Raw genomic sequence first — 26,244 nt, forward strand, 5'->3', positions numbered from 1 at the left:
AACTGATGTGAAGAATTCACTAATAAACTTAACTAGGAAATATTGTTGTATAAAGTAGAATTTAGCTAAAGGAGCTTTGTCTCCAGTGTGAGTGGGAGATCTTTAGTGTACTAAGCAGGGTGGTTAGAAACTGTGAGAAAGATACATTTGTACCATAATTGAAGTTTAGAGTTGCTAAGAAAGTTTCTGCCAATGTTAATTCATTAAGAGTGACCTCCACTTAGGCTCCATTCCCATAACAAAAGGAGACAATCCTGACTTAGAACCGGCTATTAGTTTCATCTTCACATCAGAGAACGTGCCTCTAAAGGACAGGTCAAGGGGGCAGTGCCGGGTCACAAGTCTGCCATCAAGTCCCCTGTGTTCTTATCAGGAAAAATGTAATTCTTCCAGGTGGGCAAGACGACCCCATGCAACAACTATTCAATAAGAACAATATTTAAGAAATAATTATGACAACTGATGGGGGAAGTCTTCTGTATATTCGTTTCTCTTATTGGTTGATGAATAAAACAGTCTGGGCAACAGAGGCAAGAAGTTAGGCAGGACTAGGAGACAAGGAGAATTCTGGGACAGGTAGGGAGAGAGAGACTGAGAAGAGACGCCATGTAGAGAACCGGAAGATAGGACACACCAGGCATTCTCTGGTAAGATAAAGCCATGTAGGATTACATAGATTAGTATTTATAGGTTAATAATTAAGATAGAGCTAGCCAGTAAGAAGTCCTAACCACTGGTCAACAGCTTAATAATTAATGTAAGTCTTAGTATGCTTATTTGTGGCTGAAGCGGCTGTGGTACCTGGCGGGACAAGAAAAACTCTACAACAGACAACATCTATCTGTGTAAGTCTCTCATTTGCCCAAGTGGCCAGACTTTAGTCTCCTGTCTCTGCCTAAATTGTTCAAAGTGTAAATTGGGGCCAAAACTTGGAAGAGATTTAAGGACAACAGGGTATGTGGAATGCAAAAGCCCAAGGTATATATAAGTTAGCAAAATCTATTTGTGGCCAGTTCTTCCTTGGGCATTAACCAGAGCTGGGTGTGCACTATTATTAAAGAGCTTTCTCCTTCATTAGTCACCAAGTGTGCAGAGTGAATTCTCACTGGGAAGGCAGCTTATTTATGTAACAGTACAGCACCTAAAATTCAGATTCAATACTATGCATTGGCTTGACATCTGGTAAGATTAAGGGAACCTGGTGTTATACAAACAATAAAAATCCAGAGACAATGCCCCTCCCCCCCCCAGGTAAGCAACCTTCTGATCAGAGGACCAGGTCTGGTTTCCAGTTATCCCTGACACCTGGAGAAATTATTCAGAGAAGCCAATCATATTGTCCCATGGGCTCTCTCTCTCTTTCCTTCTCTCTCTCCTCCTTCCCTCCCTCCCTCCTTCTATCCCTCCCTCCCTCCCTCCCTTCATCTCTCTCTTCCTTGCTTGCTTGCTTCTTTACCATTCCTCCTCCCTCCCCCCCCTCCCTCCCTCCCTCCCTCCCTCCAATAAGAGAAACAAAAATACAGAAGGGCATTCCCCCATCAATGGTGCCTGGCAGAAATGGCTCAGTTTGAATAAAAAGATGGTTTATTATCAGGATTAGGTATTGTAAAAATTACTCAAAGGACTGTAAGAGGAAACTGTCAGCCGTGTTGTAGATTTTACCTACCCCAGAGTCATGGTGCCTTGGCCTTAACTCAGGAAGTTGCTGGCAGCAGAGCCCTGGTGCCTCTGCCATGGTGTGCGCCTGCAAAGTCAGCCTTCATGCTATTTCCTTCTAGCCTTTGCTTTGGCTCAAGACTCTGAGAGTATACTTTAGCAGTAAAGCCCAAATCACAGCTCCCCCTGGCGTCAAGGGGTCTGAGCCACGCTGTTTTTTTTTTTTTTTTTTTAATTTATAACATTATTTAATTCACACTAATGTATAAGCTTATTTTCTGAATTTTATTTCTGAAGAATATTTCATTTAATCCTAAAAAGATAAACCGGTGCCTATTATATATATATATATATATATATATATATATATAATATTGTTACACAGTGGATTTTGTAAATTAGAACAAAAAATATTAAATAAGAATTCTGTGTTTATTCTCTTTCCATTTCCAGATCTGATTAAAACAAATATCTTTTTTTAATTTATTTTATTAGTTCGACTTGGGGAACAAGCTTATTTCAAGTCCCTTCTCCCTCTCCCTCTCCTCACCCCCAGCCCTCCTCCCCACCCCCAGTCTACCCCCCACCCCATCCACCCACCACTCCCCAGGCAGGGTAGGGCCCTCAACAGGGGCTCTGCAAAGTCCACCAAGTCTTCCTATGCTGGTCCTGGGCCCTTCCCCATGTATCCAGGGCCAGAGTGTAACCCTTCATATGGGATGGAGCCACGCTGTTTTTAATGCTGTCATCTCTGTGTTCTAGAGAGGTGGTTGAAATGAATGTCTTGTGAATGGATTTGTGAACTCTGCCATGGTCTCTGCTTTTCATTGCAGTTACAGTTTTGTAACAGCAGTAATGATTTTACAATATTGTAAAATATTTACGATAAATACTTATAATATTGTAAAATATTGTAAAACAGTATTTTACACATCTCTATTTTTGACTGGTCCTCTGTTACAAATTGCCCCATGTAAAGTTATTAACCCATTCTTCTTATTCTCCCCTTGCCCAGTGTTGTAAGTTCTAAACAAAACTTTGGAGTGACTCAGACAATAATTGCTGGAGCCGAACTAGATAAACACTGGTCCTACAATGTCTCTAACTAGTAATTTTTTTAGTTTTTATTTATCTGGCACATATAATGATCTTCAGATAATGTCAAGGCACATGGCAAATATTTGCTAATCCAGCTCTTTACTTAAACTACAGTGATGTTTAACTTTCAGGGAAACAATATGTTTGTCTGAAGAATCATGGGTATTGGCCTGTGAATCATTTCAAGTGCATTTTAGGCACAAACAGAAGAAAATGAAAACCCTGCTCAGAAAGTAGCCTTTCTGCCCAGTGACCTACAATCTTTTCTATCTATAACAACTTGTGAATGTTTCTGAGCTCTCTAACACAGTCTTATTCTGGTGGCGTTAACCTTCCCCCATCTCTCAGGATGCTGGTCCTTGAATAAAGTGATTTCCTTACTACCAACTGTCATCTCCTAAGTATTTATTGGCTTTCAAGGAGTGAACAGTAGGGGGTCCAGTAGCGGATTGCTGGCATACCAAGTACTTGGGAATAGATATGGGATTGCTTCATAGACTCAAGCTAAGACTTGTATCCTGAAGTCTTTCTAGAAGTTGTCTAGAAAGTGCTTTTTATATTCACCAGTGTCTTTCTTTCCTAGTGACCAATCTTGCATCATATCAACTTTATTGATATGAAGTAAAGTTCATGTTGTATATAACTTCACTGCACATGGTCTGGGATGCAGAGGACAAGGGGATTAGGAAAGGAATATGAGAGAGGTAATAGGATTTGTGCCTTCCTTCCTCAGCATCCGGACGGAAATAAGAGACGGATGTCTTGGCCACTTTTCCTGTTGTGATAAAGTATCCTGACAAGGGCAACTAGAGAGAGAAAAGGGTTATTTTGGCTCACATTTCCAGGTTTAGTTCCTCGTGTTGGGGGACATTGAGGCAGTAGAAGTTTGAAGCAGCTGATGACGTTGCATCCACAGTCAAGAAACAGAGTAATGGAAGTTGTTCACTCAGGTTCTCTACCTTAAACAGTACGTCACCCAGGGAATGGTCCACCCACATTTAAGATGAGTCTTCCCAAGTCAATGTAGTACCTGCAATGTATGCCCAGAGGCGAAATAATCCCTTACAGGTGTGCAGGAGACAAGTCTGGATCCTGTCAAGTTGTCACCACTATCACAACTGGAGTTCTTATCAACTTGACAACAAAACATACAACTTTTTTTTTTTTTTTTTACATTAGACAAAGTTTATTACAGGTGGGGGAGAGGGAGAAATGGAAGAGCAGAGCAGAGAGTAAGAGAGAAGACAGAGAGGAAGGCAGAAGAGGGCATAGGTGGGAGAAGAGGAAGAGAGAGACGTGTAAGAGAAAAGCCAAAACATACAACTTTTAAACCTCAATTCTCCACCTCTTGATTTCATAGGATCATGAAAAATGCTTTCAGTCAAATATACAAAGTCCTAATAGTCATCAACCATTCCAACAATTTAAAAGTCCAAAGTCTTTTTTAATTGTGATCTCCTATAAAATAAAAAGCACTAGCCTGACTCTTGGATTGGCTTGACTCCATGTCCACAGCCCTACTTGACAGATGTTCCATGATCCAGGTATCCTCAGTATCCTAGGGTCTCCATTTTACCCTAGGCTCCCCCTTCTCATAATTGCATCTCTGGGCCTCTGGGCCTTTGGGCCCGCAACACATTGTCTGATCCTACCTTCTCTCTGAACTATGGATCAGGATCCCATGACCCCTCAATCTTTCATCTTTAATGTCTTCACAACCAATACCATGTGGACAATCCTGCCAAGCTTTGTCACCAGTTTGGAGTGTAGACTGATGTCCCTGGATCAGTTTTAGGATGCTATACCCCAGCAAACACTTTCCTAGGCAGTTGCTTTGGAGGAGAAGAAGCTATTTCATTTTAGGCTATTCTCCTTTAAAAAAAATCCTTGGATCTTTTAAAGATTAGAGTCTCCAAAGGGCAGAGTTTTGCCCTTGAGAGACATTTTCTCCCATCATTTTTATTAGTTGAGGATTTAATGCAACCTGCATTTTGATCATGTCCACTCCTCACCCCCAAACTCTCCCCAGATCCAACCCTTCTTACCTATCCACCCAACCTTGTGCTTTCTTCTTCTTCTTCTTCTTCTTCTTCTTCTTCTTCTTCTTCTTCTTCTTCTTCTTCTTCTTCTTCTTCTTCTTCTTTTTAAGAAAAACTCATCAAGTACATTTTGTGCTGTCCATATACTATTTGATGTGTTGCCTTCCATTTGGTGGACCTGCCAGGGGCCTCATCTTTAAGAAGAATGACTCTCGCTCTTCTAGCAGCTTCTAGGGGCCAAGAGCTCTTTAGCTAAGGAGTGGGACTTTTTGCCCATCTCTCTTTACAATTCTGGGGTTTCATCTGGCTGGTTTCGTCTGGCTTGATATTGTGTAGGTCTTATGCATGTTGTCATAACGACTGTGGGTTCCTATGTACATCTGTCCTGCTGTGTCCAGAAGACTCACTGATCCTTTTTAGTCATCCTCTGGTTCTCACAGTCTTTCCCACCCCTCTTCTATGCTCCCTGAGCATCGGGAGGAGGGGGGTGTGATGGCAGTGTCCCATTTACCACCAAGCATTCCAGTCGTATTCTCTGTGCCTTAACCTGTTGTGGGTCTACATGTTAGTCACCATCGACTACAAATGGAAGGCCCTCTGATGAGGGCCGAGAGGTGCACTAATGCATGGGTATGCTGACAAGTCTTTGGAGCTAGTTTAACACGGAGACGTGAATTTTAACTCCCTCGACAGACTTATTCCAACTGTCTAGGTTTCATAGTGCTGGGAGGTGCTGTGCATGCTATCAGAAGAGAAGAGCAATCGCCAGTCTCACCCAAGTTTAAACCGTGTGAGCTAAAATAACAACTGGCCTGGAAAGACATGCCCACTGGTGTAATAGTGGCATGGATGTTATGGGAATACCCACACCTTTGGATTGGATTTAAACCAAACTCCATGTGGCAGTTTAAATGCAACGGTCCTCTTAGGCTCATATATTTGAATGCTTGGTGGAATTGTTGGGGGAAGCATTAGGAGGTATGGCCTTGTTGGGGGTATGTTACTAGGGATGGGGTTTCAGGTTTCAAAAATCCACACTATGCCCAGTTAGCCCCCTGTCTCTCTCTGACTCATGCTTGTGGATTAGATGTAAACATGTTTCATTCTTTTATATACCTTAAATCATTTTTAAAAATCATTTAGGTCTTTTATTTTTAGACCTTTATAATTTGTATTTATACATCTTAAGTCATTTTTAGATCCTAAAACATCCTTTTAAATACTCATATCTTAAACTTTTATATCTTCATATAAACTTTATGGTTTAAAACATTTTTTCTCTATGTAACTTGACCAGGAGACATAATTTTTCAATGCAAACTTAAAACGGTAAAGTGGCTAGAAGGGAGTGGTGCAGTTTCTATATGAGGAAATAATCCAGCCTTTTATTGGGAATCAGCATACTGATTATTGCGTGCCGCGTGCGCTCAAAGATGATCCATAGTCCGTAAGGCTAAGATTTCTTTATTTAGATAAACACCAACCCAAACACAAGCCAGAGCGTGCCAGGGGCAGCAAGGCAGCCAGGCCAGAGAGAGGGGCCAGATCTAAAGAGGGGCTATTCACGTGTGTGCGGTCCTTTAAGAATCGTTCACCTTAGACCTCCCCTGACCACGCCCTCACGGGCGTGTCCCAGCACACCTGTCGGGGCTACTAGGAGGCAGGGCTACAGCATACAGTTAAAAGGTTTGTCCTTAAGCCTTTCAAAACAGTAATTACTTGTATTAATTTCATCTCTGTGTGAAGGTTTTCCTAGTAGGAAAGGACTCTTCACGATCATCAATAATCAAAGCAGCTTGGTCTGTGGCTGAACCACCAGGAAAGACTGCAATGGAGCTGATTTGGTTTTAACAGAGGATGGTCAGGTAACTGATAAAAGTAAATGTCTGTGTAGCCTAACTGAGCAATTTGCCATTCTCTAGACTCATCAGAGAAGGCATTTTGTTGGTTGGCTGTATAAGGAATAATTATATCATGAACATTTTGTCATGTTTTTTACTCTTTTTTATCCAATAAAAATGCAACCAAAGAGGTATAAGCAGTAATAATCATTTTATGAGTTACAGGCAAAATGTGATCATTTTAAAGACTTTGTTGCCATAAGAAAGCTGCATCTTGCATTACTATGGATAAATGATTTGAAGAAAAGAATGCATTTTACTCATTTTCCTCAGAAGATGTCACATGTTTTTGTGTCTATTAAATTTTTAATAAGTATTTATTTCGAGACTTGAGATCCATACATAAAATTGTTGAAAGACACTTTATAAATAACTAAAATGTTACTTTCTGCATTTTATAAGTAATATGTAATGAAGAAAACAAAATTTGTTATTGACTATTTCAGCTAAAGAAGATCCTGTTGAAATGCTAGAACTTAAATATTTATGCTAGAATGGGTTTTGTTTTGGTAGATATTCAGAGTTGGGCAAGCCGTGCCGATGCTTTGGGGATGGTTTCTGTAGGTAAATAAAATAATGAAACTTGGAATTCAGGAAAAAAAGAAAGCTGTAGGAGGACATTTACTGGCAAGCAAAACAAGATTCCATGGGTTAGTATAATCCATGTGGAGAAGCTTTTAAGAATTTGTCTTTTCTTCTAACAGAGTCAAGAAGCTTTAGCTTCAGATGTTAACTTTTATGGTAATTTAGGGTTAGCATTACCCTGTAATATATCAAATAAAAGTTTTAATTTAGCTGTTGATAATTTTACATAGAGATGAATCCAGTAAATATCTCCAAGGAGTTTTTGAAAATCAACCCATAATTGTAAAGGTTGTGGAGAAGCAAAGTCTATGTGAACAACGCATTCCAATTAGGAAAAAAGGGGCCATCTGAAGCCCATGTAAAGCTAACCGTCAAATTAGAAATTGTAACATCGCCTGTAAATAAATCTATCCGTATTAGAAACCAAAATATCATCCACATAATGAACAAAATAAACATCAGAATAAATTTTATGAATTTGTAAGATAGCTGCATCTACAAATTTCAGAAACAAGGTGTTGTAATTTTAAAAAGGGGGCCCTAGAGAGAAAGACGCCATGTGAAAGCGTTTGGATGCAGGGGTTTTTATTAGGGGAAAGTGAATGGGAAAAGGGGGGAGGGGAGGGGAGGGGAGACTGGTCTCTGAGGACAGAGGTGGCAGAAGAAGAGAGAGAGAGAGAGAGAGAGAGAGAGAGAGAGAGAGAGAGAGAGAGAGAGAGAGAGAGAGAGAGAGAGAGAGAGAGAGAGATGGGAGGTGGGCAGGGCCCTTTTAGATGGGAACACGGTGAATGTGCACAGGTGGAGCTCTTAGTGGCTGCAACGGAAGACATATCCCGCCAGAACCCCAAGGACAGGCCGGTTCAGATGCCTGAATACTAACACAAGGTAGTTAATTACAGAAATTGAAACTGTAAAAACAGTAAGTTATTTTGAAACCTGTTTGGTGAGTTTATTTTTTATTTTGAATCTGGTAGCAAGGCAAATTGTTTTTAGACCTGGTAAGGATAAATTATAAATGGAAATATATTCTAAATGATCTATGTCAATTAAAATAAAAGAGATCAATTATCAGACAGATTACTTTAGATCTGGGTCTGAGATTTTTGTCAGGCGAGTAACTTGGGGACCCCATGTTTGACCAGACAAAGCAGGGTGATTAACCCAAAGTTTGTACAAGTCCCTGGCAGCAAGTAAGGCATGGTGCAGTTTTGTCTACTGTGAGAAGCTTAAATATTTTAAATGCCAGGGGGCTAAGTAAAGAATTGATTACATTAAAACTTAGCATGACTACAAAGATAGTTCTGAACATATTAAAGAACTTGATAATTCATAATGTGACTAACCAATAATTTGTATTTTAAAATTATATTTAACAGTTTACAATAAGTTAGTAGCTTTAGTAATATTAGGACTTTATGTTTTATCTCTGTTAGGTTTAACCTTAAAAATAATAGTTTTGAAATGAAGTTCTTTTAGCATTGAAACAAAACCTCCTAATAACAAAACAATATATAGGGAGACTGGAAATTTTATTCATCCTTTCAGAGTGCATCATGAATGAGAATAGGTGCAATAAAGAAATCAAAATATCTATTCCACAGGTAAAAGGGGGGAAAGTTTATCTTAAATTATTAACAGGGAAGATTCTCAGGGATAAATGAGAATTGTAGAAGGCAGACAGTTCTTTGAGATAAGGAAGTTAGAGGAGGGAGCAGAGAGAAATTACAAAGAAGCAGAGAAGGTAACTGGTTCAACCTGGGACATCTCCAAAAGGACTGGAAGGCTTGTTAGATAAAATATCCCAAATCACAGATGAGAGGCACCCCTCTCATGGGATGGGTGACCTGTAAGGCTAGAAGAAGCTCCCTGACATGCACATGACCAAATACACCCCACTGCAGCCACACCCTCTGGTAAAGATACAAATAGTGATGCTTGGGATGCTCATCAGAGCCACCCTGCCTTCACCATGAAGTCCAGTAGCTTCTTCCCTTTCATGGTGCTCCTTGCTCTGGAGATCTTGACATCCTGGACTTTGCAAGGACCATTAAAATGTGAGTTGGAGCTACTGTGGCCCAAAACTGTCTAGAGTGTTAGAAGTGAGGGCTCCTGGTGGTTTGGGGTGTGTTCCCTTCTCTAGGCTGTCCCCAGCTTACTCAGGACTTCCTGGTGGCTTCCATGTCTTGCTGGGGTCAGAGGTTCCTATGAGGCTTCAAGGCATGGAAGAATGCTCCCTTGATTACTAAACCACCCTGTCAACCCAGGCCTCACTCTCTCTCTGTTCCTGTCCTTTCTGTTTCTGCCTCTGGCTTTAGTTCTCAACATCTCACAGGTTTGTTCCCTTCCTGTTTATTTCTCTTGTCTCCATTATTCCTACTCTCCCCTTCTGTCCTTGGTAATCTAGCTTAGTCCTGAGGTGGAAAAACTTGACTGGGAACCCTGTGCCTTTTGTCCTCAGTCTGTGATGTTTTTCCTGTTTACATGTCTGGTTTGACCAAGCCTGTCATATTTGTTCACTTTGTTTTGTTTTCTCCTGGGGTCAGCGGGCAATCCCCCTTGAAGTTGTGGGCTCCTGGGATGAGGATCTATATCTGGAAAGTGGTCCTTTGTCCAAGAATTATGTTAGATGTTCCATACTCTCCTAATATCTTGACATCCTCTTTAGATGCTATCAAACCTGGAGCCTGCCCTCCTAAAAATCCTTTCAATTGCTTTCAGGAGAAAAGAGAGTGAAACTATGACTGGCAATGTCCCCAAAATTAGAGATGTTGCCAAATTCATTGTGATTACAGATGCACTGTTCCTCTTCCCATCCACACTGCAGGTGAGCCAGCAGAGGACCCAGGAGCAGAGGAATGAACCTCAAGACCTAGCACTTAAGGGGATGGGATTGTGGGAAGGGGTCCTCCTAGGCATGCTTGCTTCTAAGAGTGGTTGAATCCAACATGGCATCAGTCAAGGCATCATGCTGCCATCAGCAGGAAAAGCCTCTTGTCTGAGGCAGCCACTCTGTAATGGTTTTGCAAATAGTCATCTGGGCATTCAGCTTGATGGAAGCAGTCAACCCTTTCAGTACCAGACAGCTGGCCACCTGCATTGTCTGGAGGCAGATGTTAGAGGGGAACCAGGTGCTGTTTCAGGGGACATATCTGGGAGTAGGTGATTGAGGTGAGGGGTAAATGGGGGTGATTTTCCTTGCACAGGCTGGAGAAGGTGGGTTAAAGAAGCAGTGATGTGGTGGCTGAAGTCTAAGACATCTGACCTGTGCTTCTTCTGTCACCAGTGAGGACGAAGCCTGGCAAGTGCCCAGAGCTTAAAATGGAATGTGTGATGTTAAGTCCTTTCAGTACCTGTGAGAGGGATGGGGAGTGTGAAGATGATTATAAGTGCTGCCAGAGTGTGTGTGGGAAACTCTGCTTTCCACCACAGAAAGGTAAGGAGTGGGCTGGGGTGGACAGACCTCATTGCTTTTCAGACCTTTTCAGCTTCAAGGCTCTGGAGGTCAGGGCTTATGGCATGGGGACTGTAATCAAGAGCCTCTGTCTGGATTGTCCTTTAAGGGCACTGAGCCCTATTTCTTATGGCAAAGACATAGGATTCTCTGTTGCTTTGAATGTAAAGCTGCCTGTCTGGGTAAGGGCTATGGGTGAATGACTTTCTGAGTCTCTATCTATAGAATGGAAATGCTGAATTTGAAAATGTTTTGCAAGGCACTGTATGCATTATTTGTTATCCCAGTTATTTATTTTGTGGTTTCTAGGGTCAAAGCACAAAGGATAGATACAATTAGAGGGATGTCTAGTTCACTGCACTGAGTTTTGAATATTACAGTGAACATGAGACTTGAACTTACTCTCTTGAAATCCACAATCCTCTCAACTACAGTCCCATTTTGTTGTTTGATCTCTCTCAGCTGGCCTCCTCATGGAGGACATTATGTAAATTGTTTGGTTGGTTCCTATGTTTAAAGTCTTATCTTATTTTCTCTTGTAGCCTGATCCCTGACATTTGCAGACAGCTCTGAACTCCTGCTCTGTGTGGTCTGGAAACTCCTTCTCTGTGCCCAGGTTCTTCAACTCCCAGGCTTGGATCCAGTGGAGAGGGTTTTCTTCTGCCACCAACAGCTCCTTTTGGCATGTGCTCAACATTCAGGAGACTTAAAGGAAATAGCATTGGAGAGCAAATAAATAAATGGGTCTATGTCTCTAAGCACACCCTGCCATGGTGAATCACTGAGGGTAGAGTGTGGCAAGAATCAACAAGGGAAGGCTTGGGGATGAGGCTTCCTGTAATGATAAGTCTTTCTGCCAAGCTTCCCGAGCCCCACCACCACATGTGTGGCCAAAATAACACACAGAGACTTATGTTAGTTACAATGCCACTGGCCAATGATTAGGATTTCTTAATCTATATATTTTAAAAAGACTTATCTGATTGAGGATGCTGGCAGCACGTGTCCTCTCTTGCTGGGTTCACATGGAGACTCCAGAGAATTCTCTGAGGAGGAGGAGGAAGAGAGTGATTTCCTGCTGTCTCTGCTAATATTCTGAGTCTGCCTGCTAGGTCACTTCCTGCCTGGATCACACCTCCTCAACTCCTAGTCCTGCCTAACTTGCTTCCCTATTGGCCAACAATACTTTATTTATCAATCAATAAGACAAACATAAACAGAAGGACCTCCCCCATCATCTCCTCTTTTCTGTCTAAATAAAAAGAAGGGTTTTAACATTAACATAGTAAAATATATAACAAAAGAGTTATTAAGTAAGAACTACAGTTATAATATTTAGTCCATTAACATTTAGCAAGATTTAAAGAAAACACTCTGTCATCTATACTATCTTTGTGAGTCTAAGGTCTTATATGTAACTTATCTTTTATAATAACTAAAGGAAACTATAACCATAACTATCTGTCTTAAACTCCATCCAAGACCACAGAAGGATAATGTATAAACTCTAGATCTGATAGAGACATCTTGCTACCTGGTCAGTCATCCAAAGTTCCTCTGTAATGTTGGGGCATCCATCTTCAGTCTATAGGCCACAGTGTGTCTGGCAGACTTCTCCATGAAGCAGGAACCCTTCAGGACTGTCTTGTTTTGTAAGTTCAGCAGTCACTTTCCTGTGGGTCCTGCATGTCCAGTTTAATCAGCAACAAACAGTCCAGGCAAGAGCAGTTTCTTGCCCAAATGGCTAATCTTGCCATGTTGAAAGCAAACTCCTTGACGAGTTTCTTCCATGCCCATCTTCCTCTCAGACGTAATTGGTGTGCCAGGAGTAGTTGTGTCTCATTGTCATGAAAAAGCCTAAACCATTAAATGCCATATATTCTGTAGGTCTTTGAAAGGTCTGAAGAGTATCTATCCATACATCTTTGTATATCTAGAAAACCTAACTAACCTAATTATAAGTTCTGACTATTGGAGATGATTATATAATCTGTATTTAATTATGGGTTACATTTAAAAGATCTGTATAAACACAATACCTAAGCAAGAGGAGAAATTTACATATTACAAAATTGACCTTAAATTTGTATCAATAAATGAAAATCCATACCAATGCAAAGTATTCATTTCTATATCCTATTTCCCCGTTTTCCTTTAAAAAGATTGACTGTGATCATTACCATTTATAACTAACCCCATTTAAATGAAAATAAATATTTATAAACAATATTTGGGAATTTGGGTGCCCTTCATTCCAAACTGCTTCCTGCTTTTTTTGGGGGGGGACAATGTGCATACCATGGGGATCATGATAAAACACAGAAACCTGACCAGGCCCTTGTGTTTTAGATGTCGGATCAGTTGGGCCACTGCTTCAGGGGGTCTTGCTTGATCAAGCCATATTAGTCTGGAAGGAATCCATGCCTTTCCATTTTCTGTGGAAACACTAGCAAAAACTCTTTTCCTAAGTAACTTGTCCTTAGATTTAAATTTAGAAGTCAAAGCATTTTAAAAATATCTAAGTTGGATTAATTCAGCAGTGTTTATAATCAAATGTATTTTAGCAGTTGTTGCTCCTTCCCCAGCAATTAAACAATTGAAAGACAACAATATAGCATGCAGTATCCAGACTCTCTGTGTATTTTCCATCTTTACATGGCTTATTTATTATTCTATTTCTTTTACTTCCTTCTTTTTTCTTTTGTCCCGAGACAGGGGTTTTCTGTGCACATCCACCTGCCTCTGCTTCCTTCAGCAAATCCTACTGGTGTATGCCACTACCACCGGCTACTACTTCTTTCTTTCTCTCTTTCTCTCTCTCTCTCTCTCTCTCTCTCTCTTCTCTCTCTCTCTCTCTCTCTCTCTCTCTCTCTCTCTCCTCCCTCCCTCCCCTTCCTTCCTTCCTTCCTTCCTTCCTTCCTTCCAATTACTTTATCCTGTTTCTTTTTCTCTCACAAGCCTACATATATTTTTAAACACTCTGTTAACCTTCAGAGGTTTTTCTTCATCTGAATCTGTCTTTACTGTAAATCTTTGCCTTTTTCTGGCCACGAAGTCTTTTATCTGTTAAACATTGCTAAAATTAAAGTGGCAGCTGTTTTAGCTGTTGTCTTTCCAAGATGGAATCAGTATGTTTACCACCAGCACTGAGAGCTGTGCTCACTGCCTTGGTCTATGCTGCCACCAAGAAGCATGCTGCTGGCTTGGAGATGTGGTCACTGCCACTGCCAGCTGCTCGGACACACCATTCAATTGTTAGCAAGATCTCTAAAGAGCCTTGCAATTTTTGCTACTTATGCTGAGTCAGGAAGCCTCTCTTAAAGGAGCTGACACCCGAGAAAATGCTGCTACCAAGAGTCATGCTTGTCTCTGTTCTTTTGCTTCTAAAAATCCCTTTTTAAGCTTTTGTGAAGTTTTAGTGTGGAAGTTTGTAATCCCACTTCCTGACACCATGTTTCCTCTTTTGCCAGGCTCACAGCTTCCTTCTACATTCATGGGGAGAAGTAGGAAGGTTCAATGTTTGGAAGCCTTGAATTTACACTATTAATCTAACAGTATGGACTGAGTGACAATTGGAAAAGTGACTTTACTTCCAAATATGTTTTTAATCCGTGAAGTGGCAACAGAAACTACATACTTATAATGTATAGGATATCAGAGTGTGCACAGGGGTGCAAAGTGTGTGCAACATGCAGAGTGTACACAGGTGTGCAAAGTGTGTGTAACATGCAGACTGTGCAAAGGGGTGCAAAGTGTGTGTAACATGCAGAGTGTGCACAGGGGAGCAATGTGTGTGTAACATGCAGAGTGTGCACAGGGGTGCAATGTGTGTGTAACATGCAGAGTGTGCACAGGGGTGCAATGTGTGTGTAACATGCAGAGTGTGCACAGGGGAGCAAAGTGTGTGTAACATGCAGAGTGTGCAGAGGGTGCAAAGTGTGTGTAACATGCAGAGTGTGCACAGGGGTGCAAAGTGTGTGCAACATGCAGAGTGTGCACAGGGGTGCAAAGTGTGTGCAACATGCAGAGTGTGCACAGGGGTGCAAAGTGTGTGTAACATGCAGAGTGTGCACAGGGGAGCAAAGTGTGTGTAACATGCAGAGTGTGCACAGGGGTGCAAAGTGTGTGTAACATGCAGAGTGTGCAGAGGGTGCAAAGTGTGTGTAACATGCAGAGTGTGCAAGGGGTGCAAAGTGTGTGTAATATGCAGAGTGTGCAGAGGGTGCAAAGTGTGTGTAACGTGCAGAGTGTTCACAGGGGAGCAAAGTGTGTGTAATATGCAGAGTGTGCACAGGGGTGCAATGTGTGTGTAACATGCAGACTGTGCACAGGGGAGCAAAGTGTGGGTAACATGCAGAGTGTGCACAGGGGTGCAAAGTGTGTGTAACATGCAGAGTGTGCACAGGGGAGCAAAGTGTGTGTAATGTGCAGAGTGTGCACAGGGGTGCAATGTGTGTGTAACATGCAGAGTGTGCAGAGGGTGCGAAGTATTGTTAACTAGTATCAGTGCTTGACCCGAGTACATTCACACATCACAGCCACTTGTCACCTCCTGGTGTTACAAAAAATTTCAAGGTGTCATATGTGTGTGTACATGTGTGCATGTGTGCTCACCTGTGTGTGCATCTGGAGGACAGAGTAGTTCATCAGGTGTCTTCCCCTGTCACTTTTTGCTAATCACCTTGAGTCAGAATCTCACCAATTGGGCTAGGCCAGCCGGCCAATGAGAGCTCAGGATCTGCCTGTCTGTGACCCCCAACTGCTGGGGTTGTACACATGTGTGCCCATGACCAGCTTTTTATATGGCTTCCTGAGCTCCTCATGCCTGTGGGGTGGACAATGTAGTCAGTGACACATCTCCCCAGTACCTTTCTCCCATCTTTATAGTTCAACTGAGCAGACTGTAGAAGAAAAGATAGTCAGGAGACTATGTCAGCTCTGAGGACAGTTGTGATGGTGGCTTGTAAAATGTTAAATCTTAGAATCCACTGGAGTTTTAAGATGCCTCCAACAGCTGGTTGTGAGTGTGACAGTTTTGTTAAGTTTAAGGCTAGATATGAATACACAGGATAATATTCTTGAGGCTATCTTTTAAATTAATTTTATTTAAATTAAAAACAATTTTATTTTACATACCAACCCCAGTTTTCTCTCTCCCTCCATTCCCACCCTCTGTTCTCCAGTCCCCCATACCATCTTCCCATCCCACCCTCATCCACTCCTCAGAGAGGGCGGGGCCTACCATGGGGGATCATCAAAGTCTGTCACATCATTTCGGGCAGGACTGAGGCCCTCCCCCCTGTATCTAGGCTGAGAGTTTATCACTCCATAGGGAATGGGCGCCAAAAGCCTGTTCATGTACTATGGATAAGTACATGTTCCATTGTCAGCGGCCCCATTGACTGCCCAAACCCCCAATTGACACCCATGTTCAGGGATCTTGGTTTGGTACTCCATTGTGTAAATATACCACATTTTCCGTATCCATTCTTCAATTGATGGGCATCTGGGATGATGATTCCAGGTTCTGGATATTATGAATAATGCTGCTTTGAACATAGTTGAGCAAATGTCTTTGTGGTTTGAGTGTGCATCCTTTGGGTATATGCCCAAAAGTGGTATTGCTGGGTCTTGAGGTAGGCTGATTCCCAATTTTCTGAGATACTGCCATACTGATTTCCAAACAGCTGTACAAGTTTGCACTCCCACCAGCAATGGAGGAGAGTTCCCCCTACTCCACATCCTCTCCAGCATAAGCTGTCATCAACATGTTTAATCTTAGCCATTCTGATCCATGTAAGATGGTATCTCAGAGTTGTTTTGATTTGCATTTTTCTGATGAGTAAGGATGTTGAACACTTTCTTAAGTGTCTTTCAACATTTGAGATTCCTTCGTTTAGAGTTCTCTGTTTAGATCTTTAGCCCATTTTCATTGGATTATTTGCTCCTTTGATGTCTAGTTTCTTGACTGTGTATTTTGGAGATCAGATATGGGGGTTGGTAAAGATCTTTCCCCATTCTGTAGGATGCCATTTTGTCCTTTGCTTTATAGAAGCTTCTCATTTTCAGGTGGCCCCATTTATTCATTGTTGCTGTGCTACTGGTGTAATATTTAGAAAGTGGTCTTTTGTGTCCATGTGTTCAAGGATACTTCCCTCTGTCTCTTCTATGAGGTTCATTGTGGTTGCTTTTATGTTGAGGTCTTTGATCCATTTGGACTTGAGTTTTATGCATGGTGATAGATATGGATCTATTTGCATTTTTCTACATATCCGCATCCAGTTATGCCAGTACCATTTGTTGAAGATACTTTTGTTATTTTTCCTTTTATAATTTTAGCTTCTTTGTCAAAATCAGGTATTCATAGGTGTGTGGATTAATATCAGGGTCTTTGATTTGATTCCTTGGTCTACCTATCTGTTTTTATGCCAATATCAAGCTGTTTTCATTACTGTAGCTCTATAGTAGAGTTTAAAGTCAGGGATGGTGATGCCTCCAGAAGAACCCTTTTTGTACAGGATTGTTTTGTGTGTCATGTGTTTTTTTTTTCCATATGAAGTTGAGTATTAAAAGAACTCCTTTTGCATATTGTCCTTTTGTGGTCTGTGAAAAATTTTGCTGGGAGTTTGATGGGTATTGAATTGAATCTATAGACTGCTTTTGCTAAGACTCTCATTTTTATGATGATAATCCTACCTATCCAAGAGCATGGGAGATCTTTCCATTTTCAGATGTCTTTTTCAATGTCTTTCTTCAAAAACTTAAAGTTCTTGTCATACAGGTCTTTCACTTGTTTGGTCAGAGTTACCCCAAGATGTCTTATGTTATTTTTGGCTATTGTAAAGGGTGTTGTTTCTCTGATTTCTTTCTCAGCCTGTTTATCATCTGTATATAGGAGGGCTACTGTTTTATTTTTGAGTTAATCTTGTATTCTGATACATTACTGAAGGCGTTTATCAGTTGTAGTAGTTCCCTGATAGAATTTTCGGAATCACTTATATATACTATCACATCATCAGTAAATAGTGAAAGTCTAACTTCTACTTTTCCATTGTATCCCCTTGATCTTCTGTGTTGCCTCTTTGCTCTAGCTAGATCATGTGTTTGTTTTCTTTCAGTTGGTTTATATGGTGGATGACATTGATGGATTTTCATATGTTGAGCCTTCCCTGCATCTCTGGGATGAAGCCTACTTGGTCATGGTGCCTGATTTTTCTGATGTGTTCTCGGATTCAGTTTGCCAGTATTTTGTCGAGTATTTTTTCATCAATGTTTGTGAGGGATATTTCTCTGTAATTCTCTGTCTTAGTTGTGTCTTTGTGTGGTTTGTGTACCAAGGTAACTGTAGCCTTGTAAAAAGAGTTTGGCAATTTTCCTTCTGTTTCTATTGTGTGGAACAATTTGAGGAATATAGGTACAAGCTCTTCTTTGAAGTTCTGGTAGAATTCTACACTGAAGCCATCTGGCCCTAGGCTTTTTTTGGTGGGAAGACTTTTAATGACTATTTCTATTTCCATAGGGGTTTTAGGTCTCTTCAATTTGTTTCTCTGGTCTTGATTTAATTTTGGTATATGGTATTATACAGAAAATTGTCCATTTCTTTTAAATTTTCCAATTTTGTCGGGTACAGGTTTTTGAAGTATGACCGATGATTCTCTGGATTTCCTCAGTGTCTGTTGTTGTGTCCCCCTTTTCATTTCTGATTTTTAAAATTTGGATATTCTCTCTCTGTCATTTGGTTAGTTTGGATAAAGTTTTGTCTATCTTGTTGATTTTCTTGATGAACTAACTCTTTGTCTCATTGATTCTTTGTATTGTTTTCCTTGTTTCTGTTTTATTGACTTCAGCCCTCAATATGATTATTTCCAGCCATCTACTCCTCCTGGGTGAGTTTGCTTCTTTTTGTTCGAGTGCTTTCAGATGTTCTGTTAATTTGCTTCTGTGGGATTTCTCTAGCTTCTTCATGTAGGCATTTAGTGCTATGAACTTTCTTCTTATCACTGCTTTCTTTGTATTCCATAAATTTGGGTATGTTGTACTGTCATTTTCATTGAAATTTAGGAAGTCTCTGATTTCTTTATTTTTTCCTTGACCCAGTGGTGATTCAGTTGAACATTGTTCAATTTCCATGAGTTTATGGGCTTTCTGCAATTAGTGTTGCTGAATTCTAACTTTAAGCCATCTGCTCTGATAAGATATAGGGGATTATTTCAATTTTGTTTTTTATCTATTGAGGCTTGCTTGTTACCAAGTATGAGGTCAATTTTAAATAAGGTTTCAGGGGGTGCTGAGAAGGTGTAATCTTTTGTGTTTGGGTGGAATGTTCTATAGATGTCTGTTAGGTTCATTTTAGTCATAATGTCTGTTAGTTCCTTTATTTCTTTGTTAAGTTTCTGCCTGGGAGACCCATCCACTGGTGAGAATGGAATGTTGAAGTCTCCCACTATAGTGTGTGGGGTTTGGTGTGTGATTTAAGCTTTAGGAATGTTTCTTTTACAAATGAGGGGGCCTTTGTGTTTGGGGCATAGATTTTCAGAATTGAAACTTCATCTTGATGGATTTTTCATGTGATGTATATGAAATGATATTTTTCATCTCTTTTGATTAATTTTAATTTGAAGTCTATTTTGTTAGTCATTGGGGTAGCTACAGCAGTCTGTTTCTTAAGTTCATTTGATTGGAAAATCTTTTCCCAACCCTTTACTATGAGGTAATGTCTGTCTTTGTAGTTGAGGTGTGTTTCTTGTATGCAGCAGGATAGATTCTGTTTTTTTTTTTTATTTTATCCAATCTGTTAGTATGTGTCTTTTTATAGGTGACTTAAATCTATGTATATCATTGGATAATAATGACTAATAATTGCTCACTCCTGTTATTTTTGTTATTGTTGCTGTTGGTATTATGTGTGTGTGTGTTTCTCTTATTAGAGATTTCCTGGTGTGGGATTATCTATTGCTTTTGTTTTTGTGGGTGTAGATAACTTCCTTGTGTTAGAGGGCTTTTTTTCTAGCACTTTCTGTAGGGCTGGATTTTTGCATAGGTATTGTTTAAATCCGGTTTTATGTGGTGAATATTGTTTATGATTTCATAAAGCCACTGGAAATCAAAATGCAAAACTAGCTATAGCCATAGAGCCAGGCAGTGGTGATAAACACCTTTATTCCCAGTGGCTGTACTAGCTAGCTATAGAGGCCAGGCAGTGGTGATACCTAACTTTAATCTCAGGACTCAGGAGACAGAAGCACATGTATCTCTATGAGTCCAGCATCACCTTGGGCTACATCAGAGTGAGTCAGTCAAAAAGAATAACAGAGCTCACACCCTTAATCCTAGCACTAGGGAGGTATAAAAGGAAAAACAAAGTGTCTCATGTGAAATTTTGTTTCTAGACAGGGAAGCCATTGCATTGCATTCTGAGGATTCGTGGAGGCAGGATTGCCATTTTGGCCTGAGGTAGAGGCAAGAGCTAGTGGCTGGCTGCTTTGCTTCTCTGATGTTCACTTGAACCCCAATATCTGTCCCTGGGTTTTATTTTCATGTTACAGTTTTGTCATGGAATATCTTGTTTTCTCCTCTATGATGATTGAAAGATTTGCTGGATATAGTAGTCTGGGCTGGCATCCATTGTTTCTTAATGTCTGCATAATGCCTGACCAGGACCTTCTGGCTTTCAGAGTTTCCATTGAGAAGTTGAGTGTAATTCTGATAGGCCTGTCTTTATATGTTACTTGGCCATTTTCCTTTGCAGCACTTAATATTCTTTCTTTATTATTCAGTATGTGTAGTGTTTTGATAATTATGTGGTGAGTGGACTTTTTTTTGACCCAGTCATTGCTATTGATGCTTCCAGGCTTCTCACTTGGCTGCTGATGCTGCCTCTCTCCTGGCTTCCAGGCCATTGGCTCAGCCACTGACACACTCTCTCATTCTCCATCATGCCTTTTTTTCTGAGGGAGTAAAACTTAATAGTAATGGGCTAGTGTGTGTGTGTGTGTGTGTGTGTGTGTGTGTGTGTGTGTGTGTGTGTGTGTGTGTGTGTGTGTGTGTGTGTGTGTGTGAGTGTGTGTGTGTGTGTGTGTGTGAGTGTGTGTGTGTGAGTGTGTGTGTGAGTGTGTGTGTGAGTGTGTGTGTGTGTGAGTGTGTGTGTGAGTGTGTGTGTGTGTGTGTGTGTGTGTGTGTGTGTGTGTGTGTGTGTGTGTGTGTGTGAGTGTGTGTGTGTGTGTGTGTGTGTGTGTGTGTGGGGTGTGTGTGTGTGTGTGTGTGTGAGTGTGTGTGTGTGAGTGTGTGTGTGTGTGTGTGTGTGTGTGTGTGTGGGGTGTGTGTGTGTGTGTGTGTGTGAGTGTGTGCAAAACTTAACTCAATGGGGCTGATGAAAAAGGGACACACACACACACACACACACACACACACACACACACACACACACCTCCAACATGTGACAGCCTCACCTACGGTCCTGATGAATGGCAAGTCATCAGCAGGTCCAAGAAACTGAAGAGGAGATGCAGAATAGGTGAAAACTGGACAAACAGACACACAAGAACTCTTCTGAGGGCCAAAGCTTAGTTCTTCATTTTATTATTCTTACTGTTGTTGGTTCTACTCTTTTTATTTTCTGTTTTGTTTTTCTACCCTGATGTTTCTCTTCTGTCTCTCTTGATATCTTTATTCTAGTTTTCCTTCTATGCCTTTCCTGGTGTTTTCCTTCTCTTGTGTCTTTACTTTTTCCCTTATAGCTTATATACCCAGTAGAATTTTTATTTTCTTTTTTTTAAAGATTTATTTATTATGTATATAGTGTTCTGCCTGCATGTACACCTGCAAGCCAGAAGAGGGCACCAGATCGCATTATAGATGGTTGTGAGCCACCATGTGGTTGCTGGGAATTGAACTCAGGACCTCTGGAAGAACAACCAGTGCTCTTAACCTCGGAACCATTTCTCCAGCCCCAGTAGAATTTTTCAAGCAGTATAAAATTTACAATGTGTTTTCATTCTATTTTAAGTGAATTATTACATCAAATACAAGTAAAAAACAACATGTTTTCTATATCCCTGACATGATTAAACATTTTACTTGAACATTTATCCAAGTTGTGCTAAGACCCCAAATACATTCATACTCAAGCACCTTATTATAGATTAAGAGAGTGTAAATAAGCAAGGTACTTTTCTTAGCTGGTTCTGTTACTAGCAGGCTGCATTTGCAGTTACAGGGAAAGGATCACTCACTATACTACTTATTTCAAAAGGCAATATTATAAAGAATCTTTAAAGAATCACAAATCTACATTTTTTATGGGAAAAAGACTCAGTCAACTCCACTTTAAACCTTCAGAGCACATACCCACTCATCAATAGTTTTTTATATCAGGAAGCTGAGGGCAGAAATAAGTACAAGGAATTAATAATCATCCTTGATCACCAACCCATCCTAGCAAAACAGGCATGCCAGCCAGCAATAGTCAGGCTGCCATTGTTCTTCTTCCCTGACTTCAATGAGTGCCTCACTTAGCTATGAAGAGCATGCCCTTTTAAACTAGTTTTCAAGATTTTCTACCTCAAAGCCATTAACATAAATACTTTAACATAACCTTAAGTCGTATTTAAAACTTTGATTTAGCTATGGTGTGAATTGAAACCTGTGAACACATCTTTCGGCATTAAGATTAAAAGAACCTGAGCTAACAGCTTCTGGGACTCAATTGTTTTCCTTAGTCATCAACCTAAGCCACGGTCTATACGCCTCTTCAAGAGAAACTAGCTGTGTGACATTTCCTTCTATTTTTCTATCATCTTTAGCCCCTGTTTTTAAAATTCTTTTATTCTTTTTTTATTCGTTTATTCCCCACCCCTGCTCCCATCAACTCCTCAGGGAAGGTAAATCCTCCCATGGGGAGTCAATTAAGCCTGGCACATCAAGTTGAGGCAGGATCATTTAGCCACTGTTTTATGAGGGATAGGGGGCAACACTTTAAACAGTACAGCTTAGGAGGAAATCATCTTTATAATAATCCACAGGAAAATATGTCCAGTAGAACAGGATATTTCCAAGAGATAATCACACTACATTAGGATCAAGCCTATTCACACCATCCTAGACACCAGAGAAAATGACGCTGTCTGGGTCTTGCCTATCTGAGATTCACTCATCAGTGCCTTGCATGCTGGTAGAAAGATCCCCTGAAGTCAATGGCCACTTGCTGCTTCTCTGACAAGGCCACTGGCAGAGAACCATGCTACGACCCATAAACCGGGAGAAGCTAATTAACAAGGAGGGAGCAGGAGGGGGATGCATGAATCTCACTGTGAAGGGGGAGTAGAATGGATTTTACCAGGGGAAGCAGGAAGCGGCCTGGAGGGGGAATGGGGAAAAGAATAGGAGGGGTCAGGCATGGGGAAGCGAGTACTTGGAGAGACAACTGGAATCTGGGGCATCTCTGGGATGATCGAGAAACCTAGAGCAATGGAAACTCCCAGCAATCAATGAAGGCGACCCTAACTAGGACTCCTAGCAATAGGGCCTAGGGAGGCTTGAACTAGCCGTCTTCTATAACCAGCCAGGACTTCCAGTGGAGGGACTGGGACACCAACCCAGGCACAAACTCTTTGATCTACAATTTGTCCTGTCTACGAAATGTGCTGGGGTAAGATGGCATGGAAATTGTAGGAGTGACCAAGTAATTACTGGCACAGCGAGAGACCCATACCATGAAAGGGAACTCACCACTGAGGACAAGGACCCAGAGGCAGAATACAGCAGAGAACTATGATAGAATCAAACATGACTGGCAAAAAAAGTCAATGAAATGATTCCTAATGATATTCTTCCATACCCATTGATTGGTGCCTAACCCAACTGTCATTAGAGAGGCTTTACCAAGAAAATGATGGAAACAGATGCAGAGACCCGCAGGCAAACGTTAGGCAGAGCTTGGGGAATCCTGTGGAAAAGGAAGAGAAAGGGTTTTAGGAGCTAGTGGGGTCAAGAGCACCACAAGGAAACATTCAGAATGGACTAACCTGGGCCCATAGGGGCTCACAGAAATTGAACAGACACCCAGGAGCCTGCATGGGACTGACCTGGGCCTTCTGCATGTATGTTACAGCTGTGTAATAAGACTTTCTGTGAGACTCCCGACAGTGAGAACATGGGCTGTATCTGACTGTGTTGCCAGCTTTAGGGACCCATTCCTCCTATGGGATTACCTTATGCAGCCTTAAAAGAAAAGGAGGTGCCTAGTCTCACTGCAACTTGATATAGCATGACTGACAGACATCCATGGGATGCCCACCTGTATCAGAAGAGAAACGATGGAGGAAGAGTGGATAGGATGGGGTAGGGAGAGGCGTGGAGGGAAGGGAAACTTTGAAAGGGCAAATAAGTAAATAGGCACAAATAAATAATCACCGAGGTGAAAGGAAGGAAGGAAGGAAGGAAGGAAGGAAGGAAGGAAGGAAGGAAGAAAGGTAGGAAGGTAGGAAGGAAGGAAGAAAGGTAGGAAGTCAGGAAGGAGTGCACATTCATAGTTGGAGAGAATGAGTTACAGAAATCTGACTCAGCACAATGTCAGAATGTGGCTGCTAGCTCGTGCTTTACTTGAATTAAATTGACCAGGATCCAACTTAACAAGCAATTCAAGCTTCACCAACAGCAGCCACTGATTGCTCTCATCTGTATGAAGGGAGTTCCTGGAAAGGTGAACCCTTGCCTGCCTCCCTCAAGGAAGGTGGAGCATTTGCAGTACTCAGAGATGTGGCCAGAGAAGGTGAGAGGCTTCCAAGAGCCTAATTTCAGACTACCAAAACAACGAAGTCCCCATCCCCAGAGAGGGAGTGCTTACATCCGTGACTTAATAGGAAATGATATGTTCCAAGTTTTGGCGATCACATGCGTATTGCCTTTCATGTTTCATTTTGAAAAGAGTTTTGATTTGCAGTTACCCTGTTGACATTCCACTCTTCACACTGGACATACTGGGAGTGGTTAAACTTCTGAGGTGTAACTTCATCTATAAAGATAAGTCAGTTTATCTGGATTTAACTGAGAGAACTACTTACATCCAGTTCCTTAAAACTTCATGTTCCCTTCCAGTGTCTGAAATGAACCGGGACTGCCAGTGCCTTTGGGGCAGAACTTGCTCTGAGACCTGCTGAGTCCAGTGCGGCATTTATCCTGCTCTCTACTGTATCTTCATCTCTGGCATCCTGTGCTGGCACCAGGGTGGTCACCCCTTCAACAACTTCCTTGTGGGTGGGTCTGGCTACTTCTGCCTTCTACTCAGGGCTTCCCAAACCACCACGGCACTGTAATTCACAGGGCTTTCTAATCATCGTTTTAAAAAAAACACACACACACACACACACACACACACACACACACACACACACACACACACACACACACACAGAATCACTCTTACACATTGACAGATAACTTCCTGGGATCCAGGCAAAAGGAGGAGGACTCTACTGATTTGGGCAGATGATTCTGTAGGAGGCTTCTAGTTTGTTCCAGAGTTTACTCATTCAGTTTTTGTTTTCCATGTTCTCTTCACTGGTAGTCCTATGTTTTGTCTGCAATTGACATGTCAGGGTCAGTCTTGAGCTGTGGTGGATGAGGCATGGGCATTTCCTATGGGAATGAATTGCATTTCTTTATCCATAAGCCCTTGCAATGTGTTCACAATTTGCAACAACAACACCCAGTGTAAAATGAAAATGTGACATCCTCTGTTCAAAAAAATAAGGTGTTATTGAAAGTATTGAAATTACATTTTTTTCTTTAGTTTTCTATTTTGGTTTGTGTTTTTATTGAGACAGTTTCAAGCTGTAGGCCTGACCTGAAACTGATTTTGTAGCTGGTTACTGGTCAACTCTTGGTGATTTTCCTGCCTCAGGCTCCCAAGTGTTGAGATTATAACTGTGAGCTACCTGGATTATTTATTTCTGGGATCCAGAGTCTTGTTATAAAACCGAGGCTGACCTCCAAGGCACTGTCACCCTTCCAGAGTGCAGGATTGCAGGTTGTGTCACATTCCCCAGATCTACCAAGAAGTTGAAGACCACATTTAAGGTTGCTCCCCCAAAGGCATGTGGACACTCACAGAAGATGGAAGGCCTCAAATGTTCTCCTACTGCTCTAGCCACCACATGCTTCCGGTTCCTCTTCCTGTCATGACACGGATGGACCACAAGGAAGAACCAAACTAGTGACCCTGGGATTATTCTTTTGAGGCCAGTGTGCTGAGGCCCAAAAGATAATGTGCTCATGAGTAATGACAGATACATAAACAGCACTGAAGAAGTGCTACTAGGAAATGTATGTTCAGGGTTCTCCAGAGAGACAGAACCAGAGCATTGATGGAAACAGATGTGCTCAAGCATCTAAGGTCAGAGCAAGATGGACTAGAGCCGCAAAGTCCACGCCCGGGTGTTGTGTCTCTACTTAGAAACTGATAAGTTCCCTGTGCGTCCAGTGTCTGTAGACTCTCAGTGTAAAACATTGTCTACTG

General features: G+C 41.4%; 1 long non-coding RNA gene across 1 annotated transcript in view; it reads left to right on the forward strand.

Moving 5' to 3' along the window:
• Nucleotides 1–11,655, forward strand: part of LOC118239064 — a 33,506-nt gene extending 21,851 nt beyond the window's left edge. Inside the window, exons 2-5 of the long non-coding RNA XR_004770511.1 lie at nucleotides 6,540–6,658; nucleotides 9,998–10,103; nucleotides 10,563–10,712; nucleotides 11,273–11,655. This is a non-coding gene — a long non-coding RNA (uncharacterized LOC118239064). The remainder of the gene's footprint in view (nucleotides 1–6,539; nucleotides 6,659–9,997; nucleotides 10,104–10,562; nucleotides 10,713–11,272) is intronic.
• The last annotated feature ends 14,589 nt before the right edge of the window (nucleotides 11,656–26,244 follow it).

Source organism: Cricetulus griseus, chromosome 6 (genome assembly GCF_003668045.3).
Source record: "Cricetulus griseus strain 17A/GY chromosome 6, alternate assembly CriGri-PICRH-1.0, whole genome shotgun sequence".
Lineage (NCBI taxonomy): Eukaryota > Metazoa > Chordata > Mammalia > Rodentia > Cricetidae > Cricetulus > Cricetulus griseus.